General features: G+C 35.8%; 2 protein-coding genes across 9 annotated transcripts in view; one reads left to right on the forward strand and one right to left on the reverse strand.

Moving 5' to 3' along the window:
* LOC134213052 (myosin-11) overlaps positions 1-14,278 on the reverse strand; it is a 65,631-nt gene extending 51,353 nt beyond the window's left edge. The window contains exons 1-3 of one of the 8 annotated variants that reach the window (XM_062691570.1): positions 14,092-14,278; positions 13,722-13,999; positions 12,651-13,058 (exon numbers count right to left, since the gene is read on the reverse strand). The gene's annotated coding sequence lies outside the window, so the exon portion shown is untranslated. Of the gene's footprint in view, positions 1-12,650; positions 13,059-13,721 lie in introns of all 8 variants that reach the window. The other 7 variants (XM_062691572.1, XM_062691571.1, XM_062691569.1 and 4 more) reach the window with 7 other exon arrangements.
* Positions 1-16,957, forward strand: part of LOC134213053 (uncharacterized) — a 96,083-nt gene that overhangs the window by 51,625 nt on the left and 27,501 nt on the right. The gene's annotated exons all lie outside the window — the stretch shown is intronic.

The raw sequence follows: 16,957 nt of genomic DNA on the forward strand, positions 1-16,957 counted from the left end.
CGAAAAATAGGGTGGGCCATTTTATAAAAATGTGAAATTTTATTTTTGTACTTATGGAATATGGACATAAAATGTTCTACAAAGTTGTAGCGCAGCTTTTTCCAATCAACTTTGCTATATAAACTTTCTATGTAGCTCTTAAGCTCACTTGTTTAGAGTAATTTTACCTACCAGAATTAGGGTGTCCCTCAAAAAACAATATTTATGATCTGCTCATTTCATTTTTTGTTTTTCACTAATGTCACCTTTTGAAGACTTTTGGGACTTTCCAAAACGCGTGTTTTGCTATAATAATATCGTCTGTATCTTCTTCCATTGTCAAGTTATATCAATTTATTTGAAAAAACATGATTTTAGTAAAATTAGTAAAACTTGAGATACAAAAATAACATATCTCCAATTTTTTGACACAATAAAGAATATGAATTTCTCTTTCAAATGCTGTGTAAACATATTTTTTTGGTCTGCCATAACCGGAGATATCAACTTATGAAAAAAATGTAATTTTGACAGAAAAACGATTATAACTTTTGATCGGTAGAAGATATTGAGCATATTTACCCATCAAAAGTTGCATTTTTTAAGCTCTAAAAGTCATCTGAAGACGACTTTTTCGAGAAATCCAAAACAAAAAAAGTAGATTAAAAATACTGTTTTTTCGAGGTACACCCTAATCCAATTAAGTAAAATTGCTCTAAATCAGCCAACTTAACAGCTACAGAAAAAGTTTTTTTAGCAAAATTGATTGGAATAAGCTACGCTACAACTTTGCAGAACATAACATGTCAATATTCAAAAAAAAAAATATTTTCTAATTTTTTTTTATATGATGGGCTACCCTATTTTTTGGTTGCACCATAATGATGGCCTTACTATTTCGAACAATTTTGTAGAACAACAGTTTTTTCTAAAAAATATAGTTTTGGCGTCAAATTCATCTTTCCGCGTAAATCTGTATCCTGGACCATAGTGCATTGCCACATGGATGCTAAATGCATGATTTGTGGTGGAACCTCTCACGCCAAGGACGCCTGTCCTGTGACAGAAGATTCCAATAAATTGAAATGTGCTAATTGCGGGGGCAATCATAAATCCAATTTCTGGGAATGCCCTTCACGCAAAAAAGTTTTGACTTCCCGTGCAAAATTGATGACGGGAAATTCCAATAGGATCCCAGGTAAACATATTTCAAACGCTCAAAATCCGCAATCATTTGTCGGTCGAGCAATTCATAGCCACCAAAATCAACGAACAAATTTTGCTCCTACCTCTCACCGGGTAACGAGCAGTTCGTCGAAAAAAAAATTAAAAAGGACCTCTATATACCATATCGTCCTCTTTTCGAGACATTTTGGTCAATTTGTCTTGAAAAGTGACTCGGGTGCTGTAGAGGTCAATGGTGGATTGAAATGGCCGCTTAAGTAGGTATTGCAAGAAAAGTTCTTCATCTCATCAAATCAAAGAAGTAAACGCGGAGTTTGAAGTTAGTTTTAATTTCAATTGAAAACGATAAAGACGATAAAGAGAGTCTTTTATTTATAAGGCCCTGACAATCGTTGCAAGTCACGAAAACAAGCTCATTGCGACCTGATTCAAGTGAGATGAAAAAAGTAGAAAGTTCTATTAAAGACACAACCGTAAATTGAACGTAGAATTACGTATAGTTCGATAGAGGATGCGAAATTCATTATTTTTTTGCATGTTCATTGCGGAAGTATATAACCGAAATGTAGGCAATTTACAGTAAAAGTGAAATTTACACACTACCTGTCGAAATCAGATTTTCAATAGTTAAATGCATGTAAATGTAAATAATTAATTACTATAGTTGTATGAAATCTTAGAGAGTTGATTGAACGATTCATACCAAAATCTCCAGAATCCGTTGAAAACGGCTGAGTTTTTGACTCTTATTTCCTGACCTCTAATCGTGACGGTCCCAAATTTGAAACTTTGGAATGACCCCCCTATCTTACCGAAAGACGTAATACTACGTCAAAAAACCGGAGTAGTAGTCGACATAGACAACCTCATTTGCTTATTTGTTGGAGACAATGATTTTTTCGTAAAGCCTGTGTAAAACAAGTCAAAATGCAACATCAGCACTAGTGCCCCCACAATGGAGCCTTTTATAATGGCGTATATCCCAAATCAATATTCTTGTTGACATTTGCTCATCCGGAGATAAACCTGATATTTTGTGTTCAGATGTTAAGTGAATCAAGCAAGAACTTAAAGTAGTTGAAATAATCCCTTCGAGTCAGAGTCAAAAATAATTAGAATTCTTCAAGTTTACTGTATTCAAATAGTAGTTTGTGCAACAAGTTGCAAAAAGATGATTTTTCAGCACGAGTTGTACGTTTATCCAACGAGGCTTGCCGAGTTGGATAAATACTACGAGTGCTGAAAAAATCGAGTTTTGCAACGAGTTGCACACGCTATTTTTTGCAATGACAAAAAATGGACTTAAATTTGATAAATCTGTACCAAAATTGTACAGTCTAATTTACTCCACATGATCATTCTCGCCAATAAATTATGTTGCTGCGCAGAACAATCAGATTCCATGTTACCGTGCCACATTGCATACAGTGATCGTTCGCTAATTGGGGCACGACCTCACCCCAACTAGCGAATGCCGTTCGCTAATTGGGACGTTTTGACAAGCGTCAATGTTGTTTACTTTTTGCATTGAACAAAGGAAAATTTTACGCGCCAGAAAATATCGATCCCGCCAAACACGGAAATAAAACGTCAACGCATTTTTGACGTCACATTCTGACGTTAAGCTGCTTTTTAATTGGGTTTCGCCCCAATTAGCGAACCCCCAACTAAAAAGCGCCCCAACTAGAAAAACCCCAATTAGCGAACGTTCACTGTAGTTCGATACGCCGTGAAGCGATAGATGTACTTGACTTTGGAAATTTTTGATGTCATGTCCACCAAGCTATTTAATTTATTACGGGGCGCATAGAATACACTATTTGAGCACTTACCGAAGTTAATTCAGCAAAATGTAGTCATGTAACTACTGTTCTGAAGTTGGTTTTTCATTATAGCACCCAAATGAGTGCTATAATGAATATTATGCAACCCATTTGAGTTGCATAATGTTCATTACAGCACCCATTTCGTTGGTATGGAAAAGTAGGCCGTTTTATCAATCAAAGACGAACTGTAAACCAGATATTATGATCAGGAATTGCAAAAAAAGTATTATGAAGATGGAAGTAATACATATACAGTCCGATTTATTCATATGATTTAAGAACCTGGAAAAACCTGGAAAACTCAGGGAATTTTCCCCCGAATCTAGTAGACACCCTGATATATGGTTTAGTTGCTGTGATATACTTCACTTCACACAATTTCTAATACCTACATATTAAGAAATTAGAGCATATTTTTAAGGAAATGCTCAATAAAATTTAAAAAAAATGCAATCTTGATTTGACGTAAAATTACAATATAGGGTTTCTTACCTCATTTCCGGTCTAACATGCGTACGGTGGTACGATTGCATTGTTTAATTGACATTTATGACAGGAAGCAACTTTCCTGAATTTTGTGGGCCGTGTACTGCAATGGGGTTCACTTCTGCTTAAAATAGCTATTCTTGCAACACATCGTTGGAAAAAGCTTTTTTGCAATTTCTGATCATGATACCTGGTTTACAGTTCGCATTGGCGTAAATAAGGGGGGGGCCTGGCCCCCTCCAGACCTACTTGTGCCCCCCTCCCCAGAAAATTTTGAAAAGTAATTCCAACTTAGTCAGTTTTTATTTCATTTACATATTTCCTACATATTTCTTTATTTTGATTATGAATTCTATAAACATATTTATTACATCTATGACCATTTGTTCAGCAAAGCATCGAAATATTTAAGTTGGACCCCCGGGAACATTTTCTCGATTTTTAAGCTAAAATCAATGCCGCTTCTAATTCAGTTGCTAGCTTAAAATAATAAATTTGTTCTGCATTTGTTTGACTAGTATCCTGGTCGCAGAAACATAAAAACATAATTGTATTAAGATATAAATATTTCTGTTCTATTAAACTACCATCCGCTTCAAAAAGACTGAAGCAACTACATCAAAATGAGCACATGTACACAAATCCGGTCAATGAAATTTCGAACGACCATTCTTTCGAAAATCTTCGAGTTAATCGCAAGGTATGCCGCAAAACAGTTGATCAAATTCCTATGGAGCTTTTTGCTCTCGCTATATAATTCTGGCACAGAAAGATATAAAATTATAAAACTTAAGAATCTTTGTTACAATGACAGAAAAATCAACAACGCATTCCATTGAAAGTATTAGGACAAAACTTAGGCAACCTTCGCACTCACAACAGAGATTGCATTAAAGAAATATTTTTATAATCCTCAAAAGATCTTGTTCCATTTAATTTTTTTGGCGATTTCATAAGGATCATCTTTAAGGATCATTATTCTGGAATTTGATTTATGACTCATAATTTTATGACTCATGGAATTTATGACTCATAAAAACACTTTAGGATTCCAAATTTGTGTTCATCGGTACTTAACTATTTCAGCACATAGCATACATTTTGGAATTGCATGAATACTTATATTGATTATGACAAAATTTCGTGGAATTTATTCCACATCTAAAGAGTTTCAAAAATTTCAAGTTTCAAAAAAATCGCGATCTTTATGCATTAAGTAATCATGGAAATGCTTGAAAACTTTCAGAAATATACTCACATCGAATTTCATTTATAGATAATTCGAAGAAGATTCTTGAATCTTAGATTACACACTTATCCACATTTAGTAACATGGAGAAGACAAGTTGACACAGACTCAGCGTTTTGAAGAAATCACAGCATCATTGGAAATCAATTGTATTATTCGCGATTTTTTTATGTTAGTTCTAGGACGAATGAGCGATAAACTTAGTCAAACAATTTCTATTGCAATCCATGCGCACAGTGCTTTAAATCGCCTTTGAAAATTACATCCCACCAGCTGGTGCCATGACCCCCCCCTAGACCGAGACTCTAGTTACGCCTATGACAGTTCGTCTTTGAGTGATAAAACGGCCTACGGGCCTACATTTCCATACCAACAAAATGGGTACTTTAATGACCATTATGCAACTCAAATGGGTTGCATAATAGTAGTTTGTGCAACAAGTTGTAAAAAGATGATTTTTCCAGCACGAGTTGTACGTTTATCCAACGAGGCTTGCCGAGTTGGATAAATACTACGAGTGCTGAAAAAATCGAGTTTTGCAACGAGTTGCAAACTCAATTTTTTGCAATGACGAAAAATGGGATTGTACGACAATTCCCCGAATAACAATTCCCCGAATGCAATTTCCCCGAATGCAATTTCCCCGATTAACAATTCCCCGAATGTAACAATTCCCCGAATGTAACATTTCCCCGAATGTAACAATTCCCCGAATGCATCTCCCTTCTTTTTTTGTGCGGCACGAGGCGATGGGTATTAAGTAAGTCATGCGAGCAAAGGCCTATGATTGCCGATCCGGAACTTGCGAATTCGATTCTCGGTGCAGCCTAAGATGCTTCAGGGTGGGAAGCATTTTCGGCGCCTTGTGTACAGTGTAACTAGTGTACTTGCTACACAAGACATTCATGCAACTGGCGGGTACCGGAAAGCTTTCGATAACTGTGGAAATAATAATAGAACACTCAGTAGAAAAACAGCCCATGTTTCAGATAGAATGTGAAGCTATTGAATATGAAGACAATGCGCTGAAAGGAGGCAATGATTTCTTTGAATGAACGCATTTGATCTGTATAAGTCGAAGTTAGGAGGTAATGCTTTCTTTAAATTAATAAGCTTGCTCGGTATGATGAACGCATCTGCCCGGTTTAAAACCAAGGGAATGTCCGGTATAAGACGATGGTAGGAGATAATTCCGTCTTTAGATGATAGCATCGCCTGGTATTAGGGGAAAGGAAGTGATAATGTCCTCCTCAAATGAACACATTTGCCCGGTATAAAGCAAAGAAGATAGATAGCCTCTTCTTTAAATGAACTCGTTTGTCTGGAATAAAGTGAAAAAATGAAACAACGCATTCTTTAAATGACCGCGTCTGTCAGGTGTAATGAGAATGGAGGAGATAATGCCTTCTTCAAATTAAGGCCTCTCGAGACAGAAATTCTGTCCGCAATAAAGCAAAAAGGGGAGATAATTCGTTTACTAAGCAAGTAGCACGCTTGCCAGGTATAATAAATGATTGATATGAAGCAATTATATGGTTCAAAACTGCTGTTACATTACACCACACTTATCTGAGAAAATGCTAATTTGTTTAATATGAAAAACGACATTCTTCCAAAGGTCATTCTGAAAAAGGTAGAATCCATCAAAAGTCACACTGCGAAAGTTACAGACCACCTAATGCTATATTGAGAAAATGAATTCGAGAAAATGTTTTTCGGTTAAATATAATACATTCAATACATATTGCTTATATATTTTTTTCCTTATGCTGGCCAAATTCACCTGCATCAAAATAAGAGATCAGATTAGTTCTTATTCTCATTCTCAATTCATTTATCTTTGCATTTCGAGACGAGCCAGCCTCGTGCTGAAAGTCTCGGTAATAAAGAATTATAAAAAAAAATCTTTGCATTATTTCGAGCTAACGCCTATTTTTGAAGGGCCACATCTACCATTTTCTTACTTTGTAAAAATGACTTCTTTTAAAGAATGCATCACATCACCCATTTTCATATTCAGGGCAGATACATGTTATTGAAGAACGAATAATAACATTTAAAATTTGGTGAAACATCCACTGAACAAGGGACACATGTACCGTTGCATTATTCCGAGCAGATGCATTCTTTTTAAAGAAGGAATCACATTCACCATTGTCTCTTTCCGTACAAACGTATTATTTTTGTTTACAAGGATTCACATCCACCATTGCTTCCTTAGAAAACACTGTACTCTGATATCTTTATAATTCAACAACACATCTTGGAGGATCAAGAACTACAAATACTACCAAAGGCTGATAATCTCAAATAAGACACTCTTGAATTTATCTTTGAACGCTGCTTTTTTCGGATGTTTACAGTCGATTGCAAGAGGTATTTTGTTTTCGGGGAATTGTTCCATTCGGGGAAATGTTACATTCGGGGAATTGTTACATTCGGGGAAATTGCATTCGGGGAATTGTTACATTCAGGAAATTACATTCAGGAAATTGCATTCGGGGAATTGGTTTTCGGGGAATTGTCGTACAATCAAAAATGGACTTTAATTTGATAAATTTGTACCAAAATTGTACAGTCTAATTAACTCCACACAGGGTGTCTACTACCTGGAAAAACCTGGAAAACCTGGAATTATCAGGGAATTTCTCCCCACCTGGAAAAAACCTGGAATTATCAGGGAATTCCTGATATCATCAGGGAAATTTCAATAGCGGTGATCATGGGTGAAACTCTCTCAAAAGATGCTTAAAAATATTTGAATAAATATACCAATCAAATCTACTGAAAATGTAGTGAACGTTAATGGATTGTTGTTCCCGCAAAAAACGTTTTGCCATTTGCCAGGAATTTTTCAAAGAAATCACTAAAAGAGTGTCCTAAAAGAGAATGATTAGCAATTTTCTAAATTATTTCTAGAGGAATTTCCAAGATAAAAATCGAAAAGAATTCCTGGAGGAATTTCAAAACGAATTTCCGGACGATTTTTCGTATGGTTTCTTTAAGAAATTTCCGAATTGTGCGTAACCTGAAGGGGTTTAAAAAAAAGTTTGTAGTCATTTGTGAAGGATTTTTGCTAAAGGAATTCTTGAAACAATGGCCGAGGGATTCCCGAATGGATTTTTCAAAGGAGTTTCTAAAGGTATTCTCGAAGTATTTCCAAAAAATTCTAAAAAGCGAAATATCCAGAAAAACTCCTCCAAGTGTTTTCTAAAGTTTTCCTTAAGATACTTTTGAATGAGTTCCTAAAAAACCCCAAGGAATTTCAAAAAAATAACCGAAGCATTTTCCGAAGGTTTTTACAGTAAAACAGTAATAGAACGCTAGTGGCGCTGTAACCATTGAAATTATTCTGCCAAAGTTTGCTTTAATAAGCTTAATAGCCTATTCAGATTACGATTAGATTATTTATCGTAATAAATATCGTGTTAAAGCGGAAAATCAAATGTATGGAGATGGCATATCAGGCTATTGCTTATCATGATATTTATGTTCATAAATGGCGTAATCTGAATAGGCTATAACTTGGCCGTTTAAAACTTGTAGTACCGGTACCTTGGCTGCTAGGTCCAAGCAAACTAGATTTTGGTCAAAAACTAGAACAAACTAGATGTTGGTCACGCGAACAGGTATAAGGACGTTAGGCATGAGTATGTTAGGCATAAAGGATGTTAAGCATAAAATGCCACAAACACAGCGTTAACGACATAAAAAAGGTATCTCATAATTTTGCATCAACACACATTTTCTTAAGGAGTTTTCCTAAGAAGCTCTGAAGGATTTCCTGAAGAAATTCCCAAACATATTTCCGGAACATTTCCTTAAGAAGTTTTCTTAAGTTTCTTTAAAAAAAAACAAATGAAATAAAATTCAAAGAGATTTCCGATAGAAAACTTAACCAATTTCTGAAGAAATCTTCAAAGTATTTTATAAAGGTATTTCCGAGGGATTTTCACAAGACATTTTCGAACAAACACCTAAAGGAACTTAAAAAAATCGTAAGAGAATCGCCAAATGCATCTCTAAAGGAATTTCCAAAACAATTCTTTTAGATGTTTTCTAAAGTTTTAGCAAAGAAATTTTCAAATTAAATCCGGAGGATTTTCCGATGGAATTGATGGAGAAATTTTTAATGGAATACCTGGAGGAATTTCCTATGCGATTCCTGAAGGAATTTTGATTGAATGGCTTAAACAATTTCTGGGTGAACTTGCGAAGGAATTCCTGGAGGAATTTCTTAAGTAATTTACAACATTGTTTTGTGAAGCCACCAAAATATTCTTTAAAATAATTCTTTTCGTAATATTTACTTTTTTGAATTGAATTGATCTTTTGAATCTATATATGGCACGTTTGTTTTTGCCTGGAAATTAATGTAAAACACCTGAAAAAAACCTGGAAAAATCAGGGAATTTTGTTTTTACAGATGAGTAGACACCCTGACATGATCATTCTTGCCAACAAATTATGTTGCTACTGAGAAAAATCAGATTTCATGTTACCGTACCACATTGCCTAGTTCGATAAGCCGTGTAGCGATAGATGTACTTGAAATTTTTGATGTCGTGTCCCCCAAACTATTTAATTTATTACGGGGTGCATAGAATACACTATTTGAGCACTTACCGAAGCTAATTCAGCAAAATGTAGTCATGTAACTACTGTTTAGATGTTGGTTTTTCATTATAGCATCCAAATGAGTGTTGTAATGAATATTATGCAACCCATTTGAGTTGTATAATGTTCATTAAAGCACCCATTTTGTTGGTATGGAAAAGTAGGCCGTTTTATCACTCAAAGATGAACTGTAAACTAGAAATACTAGAATAAGAGATCGGCGAAGACGCCATCTTGTTTCCAATCGAACCGTCAAAAGCGGTTCCATTTCGACTTGTTTACTTTTTGCATCCATAAGAAGCAAGCAAAAAGTTCAAGTGCTGCCAGGATTATTTTCACGATTTCATGCATTTTCATACGTTGCCATTTCGACAGTTTTTCACTCCGCCGGTCTCTGGTTATAGGGTTGCTACTGTAAACCAAATATTATGATCAGGAATTGCAAAAAAATTATTATAGCACTTTTTTGGGTGCTATTATGAAAAACCAACTTAAGAACAGTAGTTGCATGACTAAATTTTGCTGAATTAGCTTGGGTGAGTGCTCAAATAGTGTATTCTCTGCGACGCGTAATAAATTAAGTAGTTTGATGGACATGACATCATAATTTTCAAAATGCAAGTTCATCTATCGCCTAATGGTTTACAGAGCAATGTGCAATGTGGTACGATTATATAATGTGACCAGATATATTTTGTGCCAGCGCGGGACAAAATTTGTTAAATCCTTGTTTTTATTCAAACTAGTCGACCCGGCAGACGTTGTTCTGCATAGTAGACGAAAAAGCTCATCTGTGGAATTTCCACACGAATCTTAATTTTAGTATATCACGATTTGCACAACCTTACTCGTAATTTTCACATAAGGAAATATATAAACCCGTCGGAAACGGTAACAAACATATCTGCTGAAAAAATTAAGGAAATCCATCCAGCCGTTTTCGAGTTATGCGGATACGAACACAGACCATTTCATTTTTATTATATAGATAGAAGATAGATGTGCTTAAGGTGGTTATACAACAAAGCCACAAATCGGCCATCTTGGAAATCACGTGCTTTTTCTAGTGATTTTTTCAAGAGCACGAATTGAAAGAACCACAACGCCCATGGGGATGAAACATCCGTAGATAGTTTGCTTACTTATGCTTAACAATCGACTTTAATTTCAGCATTGTACGAAAATTATTACGCTAGATTTGAACTTTTGATAATAGGAGTAGAAAACCTTGTGGTGAATTTGAAATTCACCACATGGCTTGATTGTATAATCACCTTAAGTCAAAATTTTAAAATTTGATAAACCCCACTGGGACTCGCTTGGCCCTGGATCAATCACACAATCTCACCTCTTTTGTGAATGAATATGTTCAACTTTTTACAACGGTGCGAGTTCCTGATGGTTAAACTTATTTGTATTGGTTGCATGATTCTTTTAGCTAACATTCAAAGTGATCGTATTATTCGTTTTATGCAATTAGGCAGAGCGCTCAAATTTGCTTAAAATGCTTACATCTTACTCAGGTTTTTTATTATTCCCCGCAAACTGACAGACGATTTATCATAAATTTTTCCATAAGCTTGAAACAAAAAAAGATACGAGTTACTTAAAATTCGTCGAACTTGCTCAGATTTCAAGTTTTTACTGAAATATTAACAACATACGAACACGATGTGAGTTGAAATTGCTGAGCTAGGGATCCTACATTCATAGATCTTTAGCCAACTATCCTTTCAGAACTGTCAGAATCTGGGCCAAAGGACCATTGTTATTTTTTTTATTTCTAGTTGTTGACTTCTACTGTAGTGTTGATTTTCGAGATTGCAGTCTGATTTATTACAACATATTTTTAAATTTTGTCCAGCGTTTCGTCATCGGGTTCGATGTCTTCTTCCAGGAGAAAAAAATTGATCGCTTTTTGTTAAGTATGATAGGCGTTCCGTAACAAAGAGCAAACCATTTTTTTCCCTGAAGAAGACATCGAACCCGATGTCGAAACGTTGGACAAATTTTAAAAATTTGTTCTAATAAATCAGACTGTATAGTCGAAAAATCTCGAAAATTTCTTATTTCTGTGAATTTTGAAATGATTTGAGTTCTTCACTTTAAAAGCATTGTTATTGTTGCAGATTGAGTAAAATATTCCTCAATAGCACGTTCAAACCTTCCATTTCACTTATTACAGCTCTTTTAGTAGATATCCAATTGAATCTTTCCTCGTTCTCGTGTCCATGAGGATTTGACTAGGATTCCTAAAATACACCAAAGCAGGCTTGTCAAAATTCCTCGCGAGATTTTTGGACGAAATAAAATTGGAAACCGACAAACACGTGTTTTGAGTGAGCGCTTGTGCTGCCGCTCGGCGTTGCACTACCACAGTTATAATTTTGTGGGAGAATGAAAGATACAAATGACGTTGATGTTGATGATAATATGAGAAACCCTTCGAGAAACCTCTTTTCTGCGTCCAAATTATATTTCTTACATCTTAAATAAAATTATCATCAGTAACGAACAGAGTAGGAGAGAGCTAAACAAATTTGTTTAGCTCTTTCTTACTCTATTTGTTACTGATGATAATTTTATTTAAGATGTAAGAAATATAATTTGGACACAGAAAAGAGGTTTGAACCACATGCCTCCGGAGCGATGCTTCGTATGTGACGAAAATCGAAAACCATTAATCAATATAATAAATTTTCAAAATCTTATTAGTTCTTGAAGAACGTTTACTAAATTACTGCTATTTATTAAATATTTCTTTATTTCGCGGGACATTATCTTGAAATAAGTGAAACGCGGGACATTTCGCGGGACTCTTTTCAGCGCGGGACAAATGACGAAAAAGTGGGACTGTCCCGCGAAACGCGGGACGTCTGGTCACCTTAATTATATGAAATCTTATAGTTCTCTGCAGCAACATGATTTATTCGCAAGAATGATCATGTGGAGCAAATTAGACTGTAAAATTTGGTACATATTTAACATACTGAAGCCCATTTTTCGTCATTGCAAAAAGCGTGTGCAACTCGTTGCAAAAAGATGATTTTTTAGCACGAGTTGTACGTTTATCCAACGCTCTTGCCGAGTTGGATAAATTCTATTAGTGCTGAAAAAATCGAATTACTATTATTTGTGCCAAGTGGGAAATCTAAAAAATAGTCATATGTTAATAACACTTCAAATCGGATATAGATTCGTTTCTATAATTTAACAGTCAGCCTTCTGTCAATATTTATATTGTAAATTCCTATAAATTGGAATGTCACATTCTGATTTCACGTTTGCTTACAGTGAATTATACTTACATTAATTACTTAACTTGCTATCGATTAAAACTTGTATCAATAACTCATTCTTTATAACTCTGTTGTGTTACTCCGCGATACATTCATTCACAGCACATATTTTGTTAAGTCGCTTCCACTTTTGCTACATTCTCCACATGGCTTTGGCATATTCCATGTGGTACATTATTCATAACTTTTTTAACGTCGACCACTCACTAACTATATTTACGCACAGGTTACAACATCCATTCTTGGTTCCAGAAACAACAATAACACAATTTTTCACTGTTCTTAACTGCTTTCGTGCACACTACTATCTCCTTCGCACCGGGCAGAACCCCAAAACGCAACGGGAGCAACTCGCGACGCTGCGTGGTGGATGATGACCGCGAAAATCGTCGAATCTGCTACAGATTTCGGTATAGACTGACCCAACGATGGTATTAAAACAGATGGATGTATATTTAAACAAAGACCGAAAATTTGATTTCCGTTGTTTTAACGAGAATATTTTTATTTTTACAAAATTTACTGTAATTTTAAAATAATACATCCACTAAGAAAAGTGTTTGATATCTAGCAGAATGTGTATGGTGTATATCCTCAAATAGTTCTTCAAATCATACTGCAAATGCAGATGAACAGTAAACATCAACATTTAATGTTAATCGGTTTTATGTTGGGCCAGTCTAGTTATGAACCACTCGCCGAGAATTGCGTAACAATAATATAGAGTAGGAGAGTACTATTCTGCCACTGGTCGGCGGCCGCTGATCCCGTATAGAGATGCTATGCTTCAATTTAAAAATAGCACCCTCGAAGGTAAAAAATCGTTGCGAAAAAGAAGGAAATTTTCTTTTAACGATTATTTCGACCAGTGCCACAATACTTCGATCCTCTCGAACTTTGATGAGCCGATGTGTCGCACTGTTTGGTATTTGCCTCTGCACTAGACATATTTTGACCGTGAAACACCTTTATTCGTCACGGAGGATTATATTTAACCGTGCTCGACAAATTTCTTCCTGTATTGGCATTGGTATGCATAAGGGTCCCATTTTTCTCAATTAGGACAAAGCGATTCCTCACCTCGCATTGCTTTTAACGACGAATATTTTCGCACAATGAATCACTATAGAGTACTCTCGTGTTAGCTTAAGCTATTTTTGCTGCTCCGGTTGCCAAAGCTGAAATATTATCTACTTGTGGGAATTTTCTAGACCTTTTTATCTACGTTTTTAGGCATTCAAAGCATTTCTTCGGTTTCGATTTTGGCCTAAAACTACATTCAAACGATCTACCGATAGACCTATCTGATCGTACTTGTACATTTCTTAACACTTTCGATGAATTTAGCTCGTTTTCAACTACAAGGAATCATGGAGAGGAACAAAATTAACCGAGATAGTACTTCGAAGGAAAGTTTCTTCGAATTCGCAGTACTGTGCACAATTTTCACCAATTTTCACGGCGATGCGCTCTTCTTTCGGCGGATCTCCTGTGAATGGTTTCTCTGTTTCGCACGTGTTGTTTCCGTTAGTATGTAAGAGCGAGATATAACTTTACTGCCCCGGGGTTCCCGCACCGACGACGGTTGATCGCGCGCACGCGGTGGAAATGCGATCCTAATCCGGCACCGAACAAAACTCGACTAAATTTATGCGATCGACTTCAGTAAGTATAACGTTGGTATTCGCTGACAGAACGAACATGTGAAAAAAATGGCAAATCGTGAAAATCCGTGAGACATCGAGGGGACTTTACGGGAAAACTGCACAGTGGGCTGTTAATTTCGTGATCAATGGAAACCTCATTTATGGGATACATGTTTCGAATTTTGGTCATATGTGTAGAGTCCATCCCGGGACGAAAATCCAGGAATTCACAATATTTCTGGATATCCCGAATACCAGGACTATTTTTTTACAATCCCGGAAAACCCGGGACAATCACAACCTCGAATTTTTCATGAAGATTCAAACAATCAAATAATTTATTTCAATTTTGCTTGAAAACAAGGAAAAATTGGGGCAAGATGTACACTAAGCTATTACCCTTGTGAAATAGTAAAACTCATTCGACTTCTATGGATTTGCTCCTGAAACACCTTTATGTTGCCTTGTCTTTTATATAAGTAATAAGTATCAATAAAAACTGATTATGTTTCAGTATCTAAGTCTTTTTTAGAAATAGAAGAGTTTTTATAATGCTTATATTTACTATATGGCCACTTCTTTGGGGCAAGTAGAACAAGAGCCAAAATTTTAGAAAAATGTACTGAATTTATTTAGAGCGGGTAATACATGTCTTGCACTTTTAATTACAATTTTAATTCTTCTTATGGTCATGCAAAAATGACGTTTCGATTAACTTTTAAAAGGCCGGGACGTCACTCACCTTGTTCAAATTGCTCGTTTTCAATAATGCTACGTTTTGACAGGGCAAGTGAATTGAACAACTCAGTTGAATTCAATTGACTTGCCAAAAGTTGAACATGTTGAACTTTCTGAACTTTCACTTGCCTTGTCTAAACGTAGCATAATGCGCTGACCGATTTCCAAAACCTCGGGCTTTTCTCAAAGCGGATTAGTAGGTCTTTCTTATAACGACTTTATAGGTATGTATCGCCTCGTAAGACCCTCTCAGCGTTGAGCTTTGAAAATTCCTGTGTTTTCCGCTAGTATGGGACAAATTCTTCAGTAATTAAATGCAATCAAATTCTGGCGTAAATTATATCAAAAATACCTCTAGCCGTAACATAATTAAAACAGAGGTTGATACCTTCATATCAACATTATAGCAAACGTTGATATGATTTCTTTGTACAAAAATCTACTTTCAAGGTAATTGCCTACATCACGGATAGAAATCTGGTACGCTACCACGCCGGATTTCCATCCATATTATAGGCAATTAACTTTGTTCCAGCTATGTATCAATATCCGTTCCATAGACAGGACATGTGTTAAAGAAAAAGAAAAAATTGCTTATACTGAAAGTCACATCACGTTTTCACAAATTTCTCGTGAAGGTCGTGAAGCCAAGGTCGTGCTTTCATTCTCTTTGTTGGTCTCTGGCATTCGCTCTTTCGCATTATCCCGAGCATTCCCGGCTCAAATATTAGGATAATTGTTAGCATATACAAAAGTAATAATTAAAATTATTGCGTAATATATTTATATAATTTTCGGTGTAATGGCCTTTGTGGGTAGTGGAATATTCGGGGTAGTGACCTTTCGGGGTACTGGCGTTCGGGGTAGTGACATTGAGGGCAGTGATATTCGGGTTAGTGTCATAGAACCCTGACACGTCATGGGCTCATGCACCGTACGGCGTTTTAAGTGCGGACGAAATAGAGGTTCCGATGACGAACGAAAAGTTACTCCCCGATCAAGAATGCATAACAAAATTATAACAAGGGGTGTTATTTATTTCAGAAAAATATTGTAACAAAATGTGTTATAAATTTTGCTGGTTAGTTGGTAAAATAACAAAAATTATATCAAAAATACTTCTAGCCGTAACATAATTAAAACAGAGGTTGATACCTTCATAGCAACATTATAACAAACGTTGATAAAAATTTTCTGTTCAAAAATCTACTTTCAAGGTAATTGCCTACATCACGGATAGAAATCTGGTACGTTACCACGCCAGATTTCCATCCATAATGTAGGCAATTAACTTTGTTCCAGCTATGTATTAATATTTGTGTGGCCCCAAATTGCCGGAGCGAACTGATATGACAGCAGCTCTCCGTGGGTGCGTGTGCTCACCACGGAGGTCTGACCAGAAGAGGCCGATTCATGGCTTGCTGCGCACTGATCGACACGCTGAGGTGTTAATGTATAACCACACGCTAATGGTAACTTACTCAAACCCCACATTTCCCTTCTTCTCTCATTAAAAAAGGCAAAAAAATCCTCTAGCATAGAACACAACAAATTTTTTAGTTATTTACGCTAGACGAAGATGAACATATACCTTGAGAAACCAATAATTTTCTTTGAAAACTGAACTACAAAATAAATTTGCCTGATCATCGTGGTTTTCAATCGCAGAACAACGAAATGCAAGTCAATAGGTTGTATCGTTTAAATGTTAAACTTAACTGGTACCTAGTGTTATGGTATTGATCTCACAAGAAACATTTTATATTGTAGCAATAATCTAAATATCTTATACCGTCCATTAAATCTAACTATCAGCTACATATATACTAATACCAGCAAGCTGACCTTCGACATATCGATGTTGAACTTGCCAACAACTGGTTAGAACATGTGTTCCCAAACTTTGGGCCGCGACTCCCTGCAGGGAGGTCG

The sequence above is a fragment of the Armigeres subalbatus genome, chromosome 2, assembly GCF_024139115.2.
Source record: "Armigeres subalbatus isolate Guangzhou_Male chromosome 2, GZ_Asu_2, whole genome shotgun sequence".
Classification (NCBI taxonomy): Eukaryota; Metazoa; Arthropoda; class Insecta; order Diptera; family Culicidae; genus Armigeres; species Armigeres subalbatus.